At 41.6% G+C, this 15421-nt stretch overlaps 1 long non-coding RNA gene across 1 annotated transcript; it reads right to left on the bottom strand.

Annotated features, from left to right (window-relative positions):
- Positions 1 to 6114: 6114 nt before the first annotated feature.
- LOC140711569 (uncharacterized) lies at positions 6115 to 15421 on the bottom strand. The gene is made up of 2 exons (XR_012092846.1): positions 15364 to 15421; positions 6115 to 6953 (listed from the first exon to the last, which is right to left on the bottom strand). It is a non-coding gene; the product is annotated as an uncharacterized lncRNA (long non-coding RNA).

Raw genomic sequence — 15421 nt, 5'->3', positions numbered from 1 at the left:
ACTACTGGATAAGATACCACAGGGAAAAAGTTCTGGACAATACGAGGCCATCTTGGATGTTCCAGCTCCAGCCAAGCTCCCAGTTGAATACAGCTGCATGAATGACCACAGCTCCACCACATGGAGCAGAGACACCACCGAGCTTAGCCCAGTCAACTCACATAATCATGAGAAATAATGCATGATAGTTGCTTTGAGTCACTCCATTTTGGTTGTGTTTGTTTGTTTGTGATGGAGTTTTGCTCTTGTTGCCCAGGCTGGAGTGCAATGGTGTGATCTTGGCTCACTGCAACCTCTGCCTCCTGGGTTCAGGCGATTCTCCTGCCTCAGCCTCCCGAGTAACTGGGATTATGGGCATGCGCCATCACACCTGGCTAACTTTTTATTTTTAGTAGAGATGAGGTTTCTCCATGTTGGTCAGGCTGGTCTCAAACTCCCAGCCTCAGGTGATCCACCCACTTCAGCCTCCCAGAATGCTGGGATTACAGGTGTGAGCCACTGCATCTGGTCAGTTTTGGTTTTTTATGGTTTGATATGCAGCAATTGGTAACTGAAGCATCATGATTTCACTAAAGTCTTTCTCTTTCCCTTAATTCTTGTTAATTATGTTCTCTTTTAATTTTTATAGTTTTATTCCATTCTATGGAGATTTCTAATGGATCCTAAATTTAACATGACTTTCTTGGCTGTTTATGGTACATTGAAGAGTTTTACGTCAATCTGCTTCCTTATATTCATATGCTGAAATCTTGGGACAACATTTTCTAACTGGTCTGAAGAGGATTACCTGGAGAGCTTTATAAAAATTGATTCTCCATTCTCCCCTCCACGCCCTCACCATGATGGATAAGAAATTGGTATCCAGCTGCTCCCGCAACAGTGTACAAGTTAATTTGATAATCTCACCAAGAAAGCTATTTCAATAACTCAATTAAGTATTTCCTGAATTTTGATTAAAGGAAAAACCAGCATGCTAAACCCTATGCATAAAGATACAAAAACTATCTCAAAATATAACCCTTACCCTCAAAAAGTTTATAATTAGATTGCAAAAAAAAATGCATGGCAATATATGATTAACATTGAGTCAACCCTTGAAGTTGACTGACATTCAATTGCGCTTCAAGTTTCACCCTCAGCCTGCCCTTTGAGTTGTCCAACTCTAGGGGGCACCATTCACAAAGAAAACCACATGTACCGTGACTCCCTAGAGCTGTTTAACAGACTACGTTCAACAGCAAAGATAAAAAGGGCTATGACTATTCCTGCATATCGTTCAAGAGTTGGAACTTGTTGTTCATCTTTGTTGATTCACATTCTCCACCCAGCACCTGGCACAACACGGGTGCTCAATAAAGCTAAGTCAATGAACATCACTGAGATGACAAAATTTCTACGGGCTTTGGTGGTCAAGGAAGACTTCATGAAGGAGAGGAGAGGAGACTGAAGGAGGAGCGGAAACTGAAGTTGGACACAAAGGGGTGCAGTGAAAGAGACATCATAGGAGCTAAATAGGCCTAATCAAGCTTTGCTTCAATGCAGAAGAAATCCTCAATGCGGAACTAGATGAATACACTGGTCAGCAAATACCACCGGAGTCATGCTTACCCAGGAGTCTTAAAAACTGCCTTCCTCAATTCCAATCATCTACATGCACCTCAGATAAGATGAAGATACAAAGAGGAAGAAGGTAAGTGCCACCATAACAACACCGCACATGGAAGGGTCTATCTCCTGCTTTGAGCAACATAGTTCTCTAGAATCACAGAGCAGGGGAGCCCAAGGACTCTCTTTACAGTTTTTTGTTGTTGTTGTTGTTTGTTTTTTGAGACAGAGTCTCTCTCTGTCACCCCAGCTGGAGTGCAGTGGCACAATCTGGGCTCACTGCAAGCTCCGCCTCCCAGGTTCATGCCATTCTCCTGCCTCAGCCTGCCGAGTAGCTGGGACTACAGCGCCCACCACCACCTCCGGCTAATTTTTTATATTTTTAGTGGAGACGGGGTTTCACCGTGTTAGCCAGGATGGTCTCGATCTCCTGACCTTGTGATCCGCCCACCTCGGCCTCCCAAAGTGCTGGGATTACAGGCATGAGCTACCGCGCCCGGGTTACAGCTCTTTAAATTGGAGTGGCAAGAACTACAGAGCTGCAATATTGAGCTATGTCTCCATCTCATTGTACCTCTGCTGTATTTGAGTGGGAGCTCCCAAAAAATGAGACTAATACTAATTTCTCATCTTCTGATATCATCAGTCTGTAGAGAACTTCAGATGGCTGAGAAGCCAAGGGAAGTCTGAAGAAGACTTGTGTTTGAAACAGGAGGCACCCAAAGATGGTCACACACCTTTAGTTGGAGCCCCCAGCACTCGATGGCAAAACATAATGCTTCCATGCCGGTTTGAGAGGCTGCTCAGGCATAGGTCAGAAGAAATGCATGCTAATTAAAATATAAAACACATCCCCCAACATGAACCCTCTGTCAGCAGGCTGATATAGACTGTTACCACATCCTATCAGTGGCTAAACTGTTAAGTAGGGGAAGATCTAAAGCAAGAGTGTCTTATTGACTCATGAGTTTACAGAGCTTTCCCACAAAACCAACAAGTCCCTGAGAAGGAAAAACAAGCATGACTTTCTACTGGTCTAAGACAAAGTACAACTCAGCCATGGGTGACATATTGTGCAAATGCCATGGACCAATTTCTACAGTGTTCATGAGTCTAGAGTGGGAGGAGTGGGTGGGAGAAGGCGGGCCCTGTGCAATTTGGATACTTCACAAATGTGAAATATTTATTTATTATTTGTCCCAGACAAACATGGCCAGGCCTAAGGTATCACAAATAAATATTTTAGAGAAAGTTGTTGTGTTAGGCACAGAGGTTGTGACCAGGACACCCACTGGAAGAAATGAAATGGGAAGAGAGGACGAAGCATGTATGACTGAGCCCCTTCTGGAGACTGCATCTTTCTTTCAGAGTGGCCCCTTCTTGGGAAGTAGGCATTGTCTTCCACACACAGTAAGCTGCCACCTTGCAGTGCTGGCCCAGATCTGCCCATGACTCTTTGAGTAAGTGTAAGTTTCATTCCCCAGTTACCTCTATTAGGAACAAAGCTGTTCTTCATCAATCTATTCCATGTTTTATTACCCAGGAAAGAGGGGTGTTGTATATGCTCCTTCCAAAGCCCCCAGAATGACCTTCTAGCCCTCCCATGCCTTCTGAGGAAGAGTCTGTCTTTGCTCTGTCTAGCTTCCGGAAACTGTTGCAATGATCTCGGTGTTGGGTAAAACAAAAAGCTGGAAGAGCTCAAGAAAGGTCAAATTAATTTACTTATGAGAAAGAGTATGGAGCTCATCTGGAAAGAATATAATAGACCTCGGAGGTGAGAGGAAAAATCAAAGGGCTAGAGTTTACAGAAAAGAGGCTGCAGAGAGACATTGAGAAGCAGCTGGAGTGTTAAGGCGGCCTTCGGGAAGAGAGATCTATAAAGATGATTCTGGGTGGTGTGGTTATCCTTTTGCTCCCTCTCCAAGAGGCATCTGTCTTGACCAGCATACATTGTTTTTCAAGGTGGGTGATTTTTTTAGCCAGACTTGGATTTCCTTTGGATGTCTCAGTATGCTGAGACTGGCATAAAGGACAGCTCTGTTTCACTCAAGTTATAATACATTGAGACTGGCTAGAAAGATCAAGAAAAGGGAAACATTTCCCAGAGTGCTTCTCAGAACACTGGTACCCACTTAGAGATTTACAATGGATATTAACATTCCAGTCAAGGTTCTGGAGAAATGGTCAGCAAAAAAGCTTATAAGTCTTTAATCAGCAGCTCCCAAATGTAATGTGCCACAGAGTTTTTTCACATAAGACACCTTGAGAACCCTGGCACAAAGGACCAACCAGTAAGACTCAAAATTACTGCTTGGTGATAGGAGGAGAGAGTACATTAGATGTTATTAAAAGAAAATAATAGCATTCATATGTCTGCCTATGAAGAAACTGTTTTAACTTCAGCTTCAGTTAAAAATTAACTGTTGGCCAGGTGCGGTGGCTCACACCTATAATCTCAGCGCTTTGGGAGGCCGAGGCAGGTGGATCACCTGAGGTCAGGAGTTCGACACCAGCCTGACCAACATGGAAAAACCCTGTCTCTACTAAAAATACAAAATTAGCTGGGTGTGGTAGCACATGCCTGTAATTCCCAGCTACTCGGGAGGCTGAGGCAGGTGAATCGCTTGAAACCTGGAGGTGGAGATTGCAGTAAGCCGAGATCACGCCATTGCACTCCAGCCTGGACAACAAGAGTCAAACTCCATCTCAAAAAAAAAAAAAGAAAAAAAGCTAACTGTTTTAATGTTAACTTCAATGAAGAAGAACTCCTGTCATAAAAGAAATTGGATGGAGGAAAGGAAGTTGGCGGGGAGGGAGGAGGTGACGAGAAATCATCTGCCATGGCCTCAAGAGAACAGGAGAGTGCAGCTCTTGCAGAAAAGGAGGTAAAGACACAAGACTCCTGCTTGTTGGAGAGAAAAGAAGCTTTGCACAACCAGGGCCAGTGGATGCTACGTTAGAGGGAAGCCTTCCATGAAATCAATAGAGGAAGACACAATACTTAAAGACTGCATAAGCAAAGATTAGAATTTACTAGTAAGGCCTTGGAAGCAAGAAAAGGGTGAGACAAGAACAAGACAATACCTGCAGAAGGAAAGCCAGACCAGGCCATAACTAGTCACACAAGTTAAATGCTATCTCCAGTTCCTCAGTGAAGCGGCCCTGGAAAATAATGTGAATAGCAAGACCGACCTTAGAACTACTGTGTATCATTATAGTTTATTGTATATTGACTGCTACAGGTGACTATGTTAAATAACCTATATATTCTTCTCGTAACAAAGTGCTTTTCTCAACTCCATAAAGTCCTGAGTTAAATAAACCTATTAGGTGACAATGTGACTAGATCAAGCATTGTAAAAAAAAAAAAAAAAAAAAAAAATTAAAAATGTGATCAATGATGTAATTTCTAAAGTAGCATCTGGCCTAAGAGAGTTGTATTCAATGAATTCCACCAAAATTTTAAGAAACAGGTGATGTTTGGGGTTTTTCTTTTTTTTAATTTTCACAAAGTATCAAAAAAAAAATGCAGGTAATCTGAGGACCACCACTGGAGAACCACTGTCTTTGTAGAATGCTGCCTTAATAAAGTTATTTTGATCTGGGTGTGTTTCAGCTACTAGAAAAGGAGAATTTGAACTCTAAACATGGAAGACAGGTAGTCAGGGCAGCAACACAGAAAGGAATTATATGAGGATCTCCTTATCACAGTGGCCTGGCAAATAGGGCATAATGAGATACAACATTAGATAGACCAGTCTTCCTAAAGATCCAGCTAAAACCAAAGAAGATAATTTGGAGTTGGGCCAGGGTAAGATCCAGAAATTAGGATTTCTCAGTTATTTAAAGAGCAGTCATCATATATGTAAAGTGCATATGAGATACATATATATGACAAAGGAAGGAGGTGGCTCAGATCTGTCTATTAGGGATTCCTTCAGCAAAGTCCCAACTAGGGTCAAGTCTTGTTCAAAGTAAAGCCTTCTTTCTAAATCCACCTACTCTGTTAACTATTGTTTTCTTCCCTCTCTTCTCAACTATGCTCTTATGGAAACATCAGCTTCTGGGACATCCCTTGTCTTGTTTCCCAGTTTTGTTCCTACCAATGTCTTGCCAGGATTCAGAGGAGTTGGGTTCTAGCCTTGATTAAAATCTTTTTAACTGTGTCATCTTGTTAACATCTTGTTGGTTATCTGTTTACACCTCTTCAGTATCAGATCTAGCCCAGATCTGATCCATTCCCCCATACTCATATTAAAATGCACCCCCACCTTCACCTGTGGAGGACCATCCTTGCCCCACTCCATGCGTTTAGCTCAGGAGTTATTGTCTCCATCCTGGCTAATCAGAGTTAACCACATACTAGGAAAACAGAACTGAGAGATGTCAAGGGAATCTGGGCCCTGATAGTATCAATCAAACATCTCTTTCAAGGCACACTGAAAGCTCATTCTAGCCCTGAACTTTTCAATTTTGTGAGCCAATACACAGAGACAGAGACAGACAGAGAGAGACATATACCTTTTATTGTGTAATCTACTTTGAGTTTTCTGTCGCTTGTAATGCATCTTTCTTGGAAGCATGTTTTTCATCAATAAAACAAGAATAATACTTGCTACCAAGCTTCAGTAGGATGTGAGTATTTTGGAAAGTCTAAAGCCTATTCAAATATAAAATATTATCCTACTTCCTCTTTTATGCTCTTGCCTGAGTTCCTTGCATACTAATACTTTTAAAGCATAAAACATAATACTATACCAAAAGAACATTTTCATTACCTGATATTCCTGTTCTGTGTTCAGGGACTTTTGATCCCATCTGTTCTACAGAATTTTTTGTATAATAGAATTCTTTGAAACCAGACTAGCAAAGTTCTGTTTCAATGAACCATTTGCTCCCTAAGCCACAAAAATAGCTCCCGCAAATAAATCCTATGTTTAAAATGGTGTTTGTGAAAACCTCATTTTACCTGTGATATATGTGAATGTACTTTGGAAATAAATTTGCCTTGTAAATTTGTTGTTGATGTCTAGTAAATTTTCATTACTACTAATTAGTTATAGTCTTAATTCCTTCTGATTTCTTGATCTTGGAACTTGCTGCTCAAAAAGGGCACTGCCTTTGAAGACCCAGCAGTGAAAGATCTCAGGTCTTTATTCGAACAGCAGACGATATTCTTTTCAGTGCTGCTCATTTTATTTCTGTGTTCTTTTTTCTTCATTTCTGCTTCTCTCTCCTTTTCATGACTCTTTAATTTGGCTTTGAAATTTGATTCTTTGATTTAATCCATCTGCAATATTTATTACTCATAGCCAGTATCAGTTCCTTTGCAGAAAGTCATCTGTTGCCTGAGGAATTAGAAGACAGGGAGATATTAGGGGTTTGAGTTGCACTCTAAAAAATTAGGGAACAGAAGCAATATATTGGTATGTGAATCCGATCTCAATAAAGCTGTTACTTAAAGAGAAAAAAAGCAATGAGTTAATACTGGCCAACCCCTCAAGAACCCATGCAGAGTCACAGACTGATCCTCCCCGAAACAAATCATTTTTCAGGGTTCATCAGCATGAAGAACGATGGCATTCTTTTCTCAGTACCAAAATAAAACCCAGCAAACCCTTCTCCAAGTGTTACCAATGAGGCATGTAGGATCACAGTAAGGAGATTCAACTGATAAAGGCATTTTATTTTCCAGCATTTAAATGTACCCTTTAAAGACTAAAATCAATTCCAACGTCCCTACTTATACTCTGGTGGCACACATGTGTATATATAGCAAACCAGCCATTAGGAAAGAAGCTTTGCATCTTTCCACATAACCCAAAATAATAGCAAATTGTGATGTGGTGATTAAATCAAGAGCTTCCATATGAAAAAATATACTGTGGACTGGATCTATTCAAAGCTACCTCCTTTTTCAATTTCACTTCCTATTTTTTATATTTTATTCTACCTTGCCAATGTACTTTCCTTATAATTCATTCTCTAGCTCAGCTGGACTTATTGCTACTTAGAATGGCACACACAGCAGTGAAGAGATGATGTCACCCTTTAGCCAAATTACACTATTATTCCAGAACTGCATGTACTCTCATTCATTTATCTCTGCTGACATCGCTCCACAGGAAGGTTTTCCAGGGCAGATGTGTTCTCCCTTGGCAACAAAAGTGGTGGAGATTGCGCATCCATTTTAAAATCCTGAAAGGTAGATTTTAGTAAATCTCGACTTTTTAAAAATGTGTTGTGAATAAAGGAGGCATCAGTTGTTGTCCTCAGACCTGTTCTGATTAAAAACCTCAAAGAATCTTGAATGTGAAACAACCTTCAAAATTTATTCTCATTATACTAATATTTGTTCATTTAAAGGCATGTTTTAAATGCTGAATTTCAAAGAATTGTGCAGATTAAAGTAGTCTATTTTGCAAGTCTGTGCATATATGCTAAGAAATAACTATACACTTTAGTGAGCATTTGATAAGGAGTCGGGGAAAAAACTACTGAAAGATTATTATGCAGGATTCCATCCGAGTGTGCCAGAACAGCTTGAAAATCAAACGCAAGCATTAGAGATGGGAAGAGACTGGGAAGAGGAAGACAAACAATTGCAGAAATGGTGTAAAACAGAAAAAGCAACATAGGAAGTAAGAGTGAAGAGAAAATCCAGGAAATATAGGGCTGGGTACGGTGGCTCAAAGTCGTAATCCCAACGCTTGGGAGACGGAGGCAAGAGGATCGCTTGAGGCCAGGAGTTCAAGACCAGCCTGGGCAATTCAGTGAAACCCCAGCTCTACAAAAAATTTTAAAATTAGCCAGGTGTGGTGCACACACCTGTGGTCCCAACTACTCAGGAGGCTGAGGCAGGAGGACGGCTTGAGCCCAGGAGTTCAAGGCTGCAGTGAGCCACGATCACACCACTGCACTCCAGCCCGGGTGACAGAGCAAGATTCTGTCTCTTTAAAAAAAAAGTGAGGAGATAGTTTTTAAAAATACATTTTATTATGTTTTAATCTTTTTAGAATGTAATCCATGCACATAGCAAAAATTCCAATAGCACAAAACGATATACAAAGAATAGGAATCTCTTTCCCACTCCTGACTCCAGACCCCTAGAATTCATCCCCCACCCAGGGCAAACATGTTACCACTTTCTTGTTCTCTTCATTTTTGTGTGTGTACCACAGACCCCTTCAGTATCCGATGAAGCTTATGGATCTGCCTCTCAGAATAATGTGTGAAAATATGTAAGCTAAAGTGCAGAGGATTACAAAAGAAACCAGTTTGTCTATAATACGGTTCTGTCTGTGAATCCCTTAAGGATCCATGGACTCCAGGATAAGAGCATCTACTCTTAGATTCCCATGAATGTACAAGCATATATAGTACGGTATCCTTCCTGCAGTGTGCCTTCTGCAGGGGGTGCTGCTGCAGCTCGGCCTAGATCCCCCGTGGAAGCCAGTGCACCCATCTCTTGACTGCTATGAGTGTTAGCAGCTAATGGTTCACAGTTGCCCCCTTCTACAGAGAATTCTCCATCCTGCGGCACATTGTAGCCAGCACAGGGGCACAAAAGGTTGGACAGCTTTACGGTGCAATTCATGCTCCAGAGCTCCCTGTAGGATCAGGCTAATGCTGATATCCACTGAGATCATCTCTTGCTTACCTTTTATCCACTGTTCTATGCTGTTCCCACCCCATCTCCTGGGAGCACCGTCTCCTAAAAACACAAGGATCTCTGTCTCAGTCTTTGCTTCCAGAGATCTCAGCCTAAGACACTTACTGTTTCTTACTTTACTTTTTTCATTTATTAATTTCTTGGAAAGAATTCCATATCTGTACTTTGGAATTGTTGTATTCTTTTAACTGTTGCATTCTTTTAACAGCCCCAATACTATTGTATTCTTTTAACTATTGCATTCTTCTAACAGCCACATACTATTCCATTAAATGGATTTACCATAATTAATTTAGCCCATCTCCAACAGAGCCATTTCCAATAGTTTCTCTCTGGAAACTCAGAAATCTAATTTTTACACATCTAAATGCAATTACCTGTACCGCCTTGCCACATTTTAAGTATCTAACTAGTTGCTAAGGACCTTTTCTTTAACCTCATGAGCTACAAAGCTTTAGTAATTTGCTTTCTTTTTAGGATAAAGCTTTATTCTCAAAAAAATTTATCTTTATATTTGACAAACTGTGAAGACTCAGCTGGCTGTTAGCCGCTCCATCTCTTAATCCCCACAGCCCCAGCCTCAGAGCATCAGATCAAGGATTGACCAATGGACCAACCTCCATTCTAAACTGAAGAAAAACAAGGACCTGTAAATGCTTAACTTGGACCCTCAAATCTCTGGTCCTCATCACTTGCGTCCCTGCTGGCGAGAGGAGTAGATGGGCCTCTTGATTCTGCTAGGAAACTGCTAGATCTCTTGCTCTGTCACACAACCCTCCTAATGACAAACATTAATCCCCAGGGACAGCACAGTATAAACCCCTAAAGGGAAGAGAAACAGTTTCCTATCTGCCCACACACTGAAAAGCAGTTTTGGCTGGACACGATGGCTCATATCTATAATCCCAGCACTTTGGAAGGCCCAGGCGGGCAGATCAGTTGAGATCAGAGTTCGAGACCAGCCTGGTCAACATGGTGAAACCACACCTCTACTGAAAATACAAAAAAAAAAAAAAAATTAGCCAGACGTGGTGGCACACACCTGTCATCCCAGCTACTCGGGAGGCTGAGGTGGGAGGATCACTTGAACCCAGGAGGCAGAGGTTGCAGTGAGCCAAGATTGCCACTGCACTCCAGACTGGGAGACAGAGCAAGATGCCATCTCAAAAAAAAAAAAAAAAAATTAAATTTAAAATTTAAAATTTAAAAAAATAAAAACAAAAAAGAAAAGCAGTTTCACCCCACGGTATAGTACTTGCCAAAGGTATTTGTTTCAGGCTGCCCTGCACCTTTTGAAAAGCCTTCCCGTGTTTAAGAACTTCCCATAGTTTAAATTCCACCTTCCCCAACACCGAAATCAGCACTCACCTCCCTTGTCTTGCAACTGACTCACACTTTGCACAACTGTCAAGAAGAGAGGAACACAAATAGGCAGGTGCTGCTGGAATTCATTTTCTGGCCAAAAAGGAACTGAGTGACCAAGGGAGCCCAGGCTGAAGGGAGGGTGTCCACTGGATTAGTTTGATGGTATAAGTTCTGTTACTTGCATCAGAGAACTCAGACTGATATCTTCCTACACATTCATTTCTCTTTCCCTCACAGGCTCCTCTCTCCTCCAGCCATAAAAAGATACTCAACTTCAATCAAAATCAGAGAAATGCAAAAGAAATCAAGAGAAATATCATTTTCTACCAATAGATTGGCAAAGATGAAACATTTGATGTAGTGAATGGGGGAGAGATATGGTTGATTCATGGGTATTAAAAAATAGTTTGAATGAATGAATAAGGCCTAGTATTTGATAGCACAATAGGGTGACTATAGGTAATAATAATTTCAGTGTACATTTTAAAACAGCTAAAAGAGTATAATTGGATTGTTTATAACACAAGGGATAAACGCTTGAGGGGATGGATACTCCATTTTCCACGATGTGGTTATTATGCATTGCATGCCTGCATCAAAACATCTCACGTACCCCATAAAATACACCTACTACCTATCCACAACAATTATAATAAATTATTTTAAAATTATTTAAATCATAAGCCAATAAAAAGAAAACATTTGATGTGCTACAACGGTGAGAACATGGTAAAGTATACTGCTAGTGGAAGAATAAAATAGTACAACCTCTACGAAAAGAATTTGGCCATAACTATCAAGTAGGAAATGCAAAATCCTTGACCCAGCAATTCTAGCAATAGGAATTTATCAGCTGGGCACAGTGGCTCATGCCTGTAATCCCAGCACTTTGGAGGCCGAGGCAGGTGGATCACCTGAGGTCAAGAGTTCAAGACCGGCTTGGCCAACATGGTAAAACACTGTCTCTACTAAAAATACAAAAAAAAAAAAAAATTAGCCACGTGTGGTGGCAAGCACCAGTAACCCCAGCTATGTGAGAGGCTGAAGCAGGAGAATCGCTTGAACACCGGAGGCGGAGGTTGCAGTGAACCGAGATCGCGCCACTGTACTCTAGCCTGGGCAACAGAGTGAGACTCTGTCTCAAAAAAAAAAAAAAAAGAATTTATCCTATAGCTCAGAGGCAAGCAAACTTTTGCAAAAGGACCAAATAGTAAATGTTTTAGGCTTCCAGGCCATCCATCACTATTACAACTACTCAACCCTGCTATTGTAGCATGAAAGGAGCCATAGACAACAGGCAGACAAATGGGCATAGCTGTGTTCCAATAAAACTTTATTTTTTTTAATGGCAGGTTGAATTTGACCCACAGGCTATACTTTGCCAACCTCTGCTAGGTATCCTAGCACATATAAACAAAAACATGTATACACATAATTATTATATTTATCACAGCAATAGCCTAAGAGCAGCAACCATCTTGATGTCCATTCAGAGAGGACTAGACAAGTAAATTACGGCACCTCTATTCAATGTAATACTTGCAGTCATTAAAAAGAAGGAGGTAGCTCTATGTGCACTGATAAGGGTTGGTATTCAAAATACATCAAATTTTTTTAAAAAGAAAGTAGAGAACAGGGTACAGTATGCCTCCATTTTTATTGAAAATTTATATGTGTGTATGTACATATTTGCTCATCTAAGCATAGCATGTATCTGAAGGACAAAGAGATTGGGGAGGGGAATTGGATGGCTGGGGGACCAGAGCATGAAGCCTCTTTTTTTTTCACTATGCCCTTTTGTGCCCTTTGAATTTTATATCATGTGCTTTACCAATGAATGACAAATAAATATAATTTAATGTTTTAAATGCGTATGTTCTTGCAGTAGTGTTTTTAGATTACCAAGTATAGATATAAAAATTAATTGGAGCTCTGGACAGCAGACTATCTATTTCCAAAGTCCTCTCTCATGCCCAGAGGCCATGTGGAATCCATCAAAGAACATCATAGTGGGAACCGGGAGACCTGGCTTCAAGCCCAGGCTGTTACCCACTCTCAGGGCTGCCTGGGGCCAGCCACCTCATCTCTCTGAACATCTCTTTCCTCCTCTGTAAAATGGAGGCAGTAGTACTTGTGAGCTATGTTATATAAAATAATATCACTGTTATTGGGGAAATCTCAATGCCTCCGGACCTATTTCTTGATCTGCAAAATCAGAAAGTTGGACAAAATGAGCCTGTTGACTCCCCTGTCAATAAACAAAAATGTTATTTATAAGAACTCAAGCAAAATCAAACTTGGTAAGCAAGTGAGGACTCTTTTTACTTTTCTCAAGAAAGTAATCTCCAAGGCCAAAAAGGAAATAGGAGACGTGTTTGGACTCAGACATCAAGTCCAACCTGGAGGTGAGGAAAAGCTGCCTTCCTCCAAGGACACCACTTCTTCTTTCCTCGGCCCAGCTGACCCAGTGATTGTCAACCAGGCAACATTTTTTGAGCTACCACTGGGTACAGAACACACTCTGTAGGAAAAAGTTTAGGAAATGTCACTCATAAAGAAGGATACACTAATAGAGTTAAATAATCGACTCATGAAGGCCAGTGGGACAGATGAATGAAAAGAATGGGTGAGAGGGGCCCTTCAGGGAGGGTCCTCTGCCCTGACCTGACTTCTGGTCTCTGCTAAGAGGCATCATTTGTGTTGTTTCAGGGACTCCAGGGAGATGACAGGACAGTAACAAGGAAAAGTTATGTTGCACTATTCTCTTCTTTTTTTTTTTTTTGACACAGGGTCCCACTCTGTTGCCCAGGCTGGAGTGCGGTGTCAAGATCACAGCTCACTGCAGGTTCAACCTCCCCGGCTCAGGTGATCTTCCCACCTCAGCCTCCTGAGTAGCTGGGATCACAGGTGTGCCACCCTGCCTGGCTAATTTTGTATTTTTTGTAGAGATGGAGTTTCACTACTTTGCCCAGGCTGGTCTCGAACTCCTGGGCTTAAGGGATCCACCTGCCTCAGCCTCCCAAAGTGTCCTCTTATTTCTGAGAATTAACAACAGGAACTGCTTACTGTTAAACAAAAGTTTGGGGTGAGTTAAACTGACAGGAAATAGCATACATGTTGAACTAGAAGGTGGGAAATGTGAAATCCATTTTCAGACAAAGCCAATTCAATGAGAATGTGCTGATATGACAAGGGGCAGAGCTCTCAGCACCGTGTCAACTGGTGGAAAACTCCTTCCTTTTTTTCCTCACTTCTGTGGGCTTGGGGGTAACTCTCCAGACCCTTTGAAAATAATGTTGCAAAGACTCTTTGTGTTCCTGACTCTAAAGAACTTTTTACACCCGAATAAACCATTTTTGCCCTCTCAACCTTAAAATTAAGGCAGCCAGTCAAATCTAAGAGAATTCAGCTGGAAACCATCATTCTCAGCAAACTATCGCAAGAACAGAAAACCAAACACCGCATGTTCTCACTCATAGGTGGGAATTGAACAATGAGATCACCTGGACTCGGAAAGGGGACCATCACACATCGGGGCCTATTATGGGGAGGGGGGAGGGGGGGAGGGGGGAGGGATGGCATTTGGACTTATACCTGATGTAAATGACGAGTTGATGGGTTCTGACGAGTTGATGGGTGCAGCACACCAACATGGCACAAGTATACATATGTAACAAACCTGCACATTGTGTACAAGTACCCTAGGACTTAAAGTATAATAATAATAAAACAAAATTAAAAAAAAAAACAAATCTAAGAGAATTTCACAAATCGTAGGCTCTACCTGGCAATACAGAGAGCATGGCAAGTGTATAGTCCCACAAATGATGGGATGGGGCAAGGGCGGGGAATGTGGTACCCTAAGTAAGCAGAAAAAGAGGGTGGGATTTCAAATGTGAATTTAAAAATACACTTTCTCTTTGAGAGGTGGAAGATAAATGTTTATTTAGGGTTTGGTAATAATTTTGGTGGATATGGGAACAAGAAGGAATAGGATGAAAAAGGGAAGAGAAAAAGGAAAACGAGGCCGGGTGTGGTGGCTCACGCCTGTAATCCCAGAGCTTTGGGAGGGCAAGGAGGGTAGATCATGGTCAGGAGTTTGAGACCGGTGAAACCCTGTCTCTACTAAAAGTACAAAAAATTAGCCGGGCATGGTGGCAGGCGCCTGTAATCCCAGCTACTCGGAAGGTTGAGGCAAGAGAATTGCTTGAACCCAGGAGGCAGAGGTTGCAGTGAGCCGAGGCTGTGCCGCTACACTCCAGCCTGGGCAACGGAGACTCCGTCTCAAAAGAAAAAAAAAAAAAAAGGGAAATGAATGAGTGAATTCAGTATGAGAAAAATTTGCTATGTGCCCACTCGTTGGGCTGCTTCATAAGGAGGAATCTCCTGAAAGGGGACTTTGTGCTAGAAAAGAACAGGCAAGCCTTGATGGGGCTGGGGCCTGAGAGAGAGCATTTGAAGGACCAGCAGCCAAGAATGTGAGAAGGGGACCCAGTGGGATGGCCTTTTTGCTCCCTCACAGTCTCAGTCCCCTCAGACTCCCAAGGGCAGCAGTCCCCAACCTTTTTGGCACCAGGGACTGGTTTCACAGAAGACAATTTTTGCACAGATGGAGGGCAGGGGGGTGGTTTGGGGATGATTCAAGCACATTGCATGTATTGTGCACTTTATTTCTGTTAGTATTACATTGTAATATATAATGAAATAATTATACAACTCACCATAATGTAGAATCAGTGGGAGCCCCGAGCTTGTTTTCCTGCGACTAGATGATCCCAT

This window comes from Chlorocebus sabaeus, chromosome 4, assembly GCF_047675955.1.
Source record: "Chlorocebus sabaeus isolate Y175 chromosome 4, mChlSab1.0.hap1, whole genome shotgun sequence".
In the NCBI taxonomy this organism is placed as follows: Eukaryota; Metazoa; Chordata; class Mammalia; order Primates; family Cercopithecidae; genus Chlorocebus; species Chlorocebus sabaeus.
The sequence above is the reverse complement of the archived record's forward strand: the minus strand, read 5'-3'. Positions and strand labels throughout refer to the sequence as shown.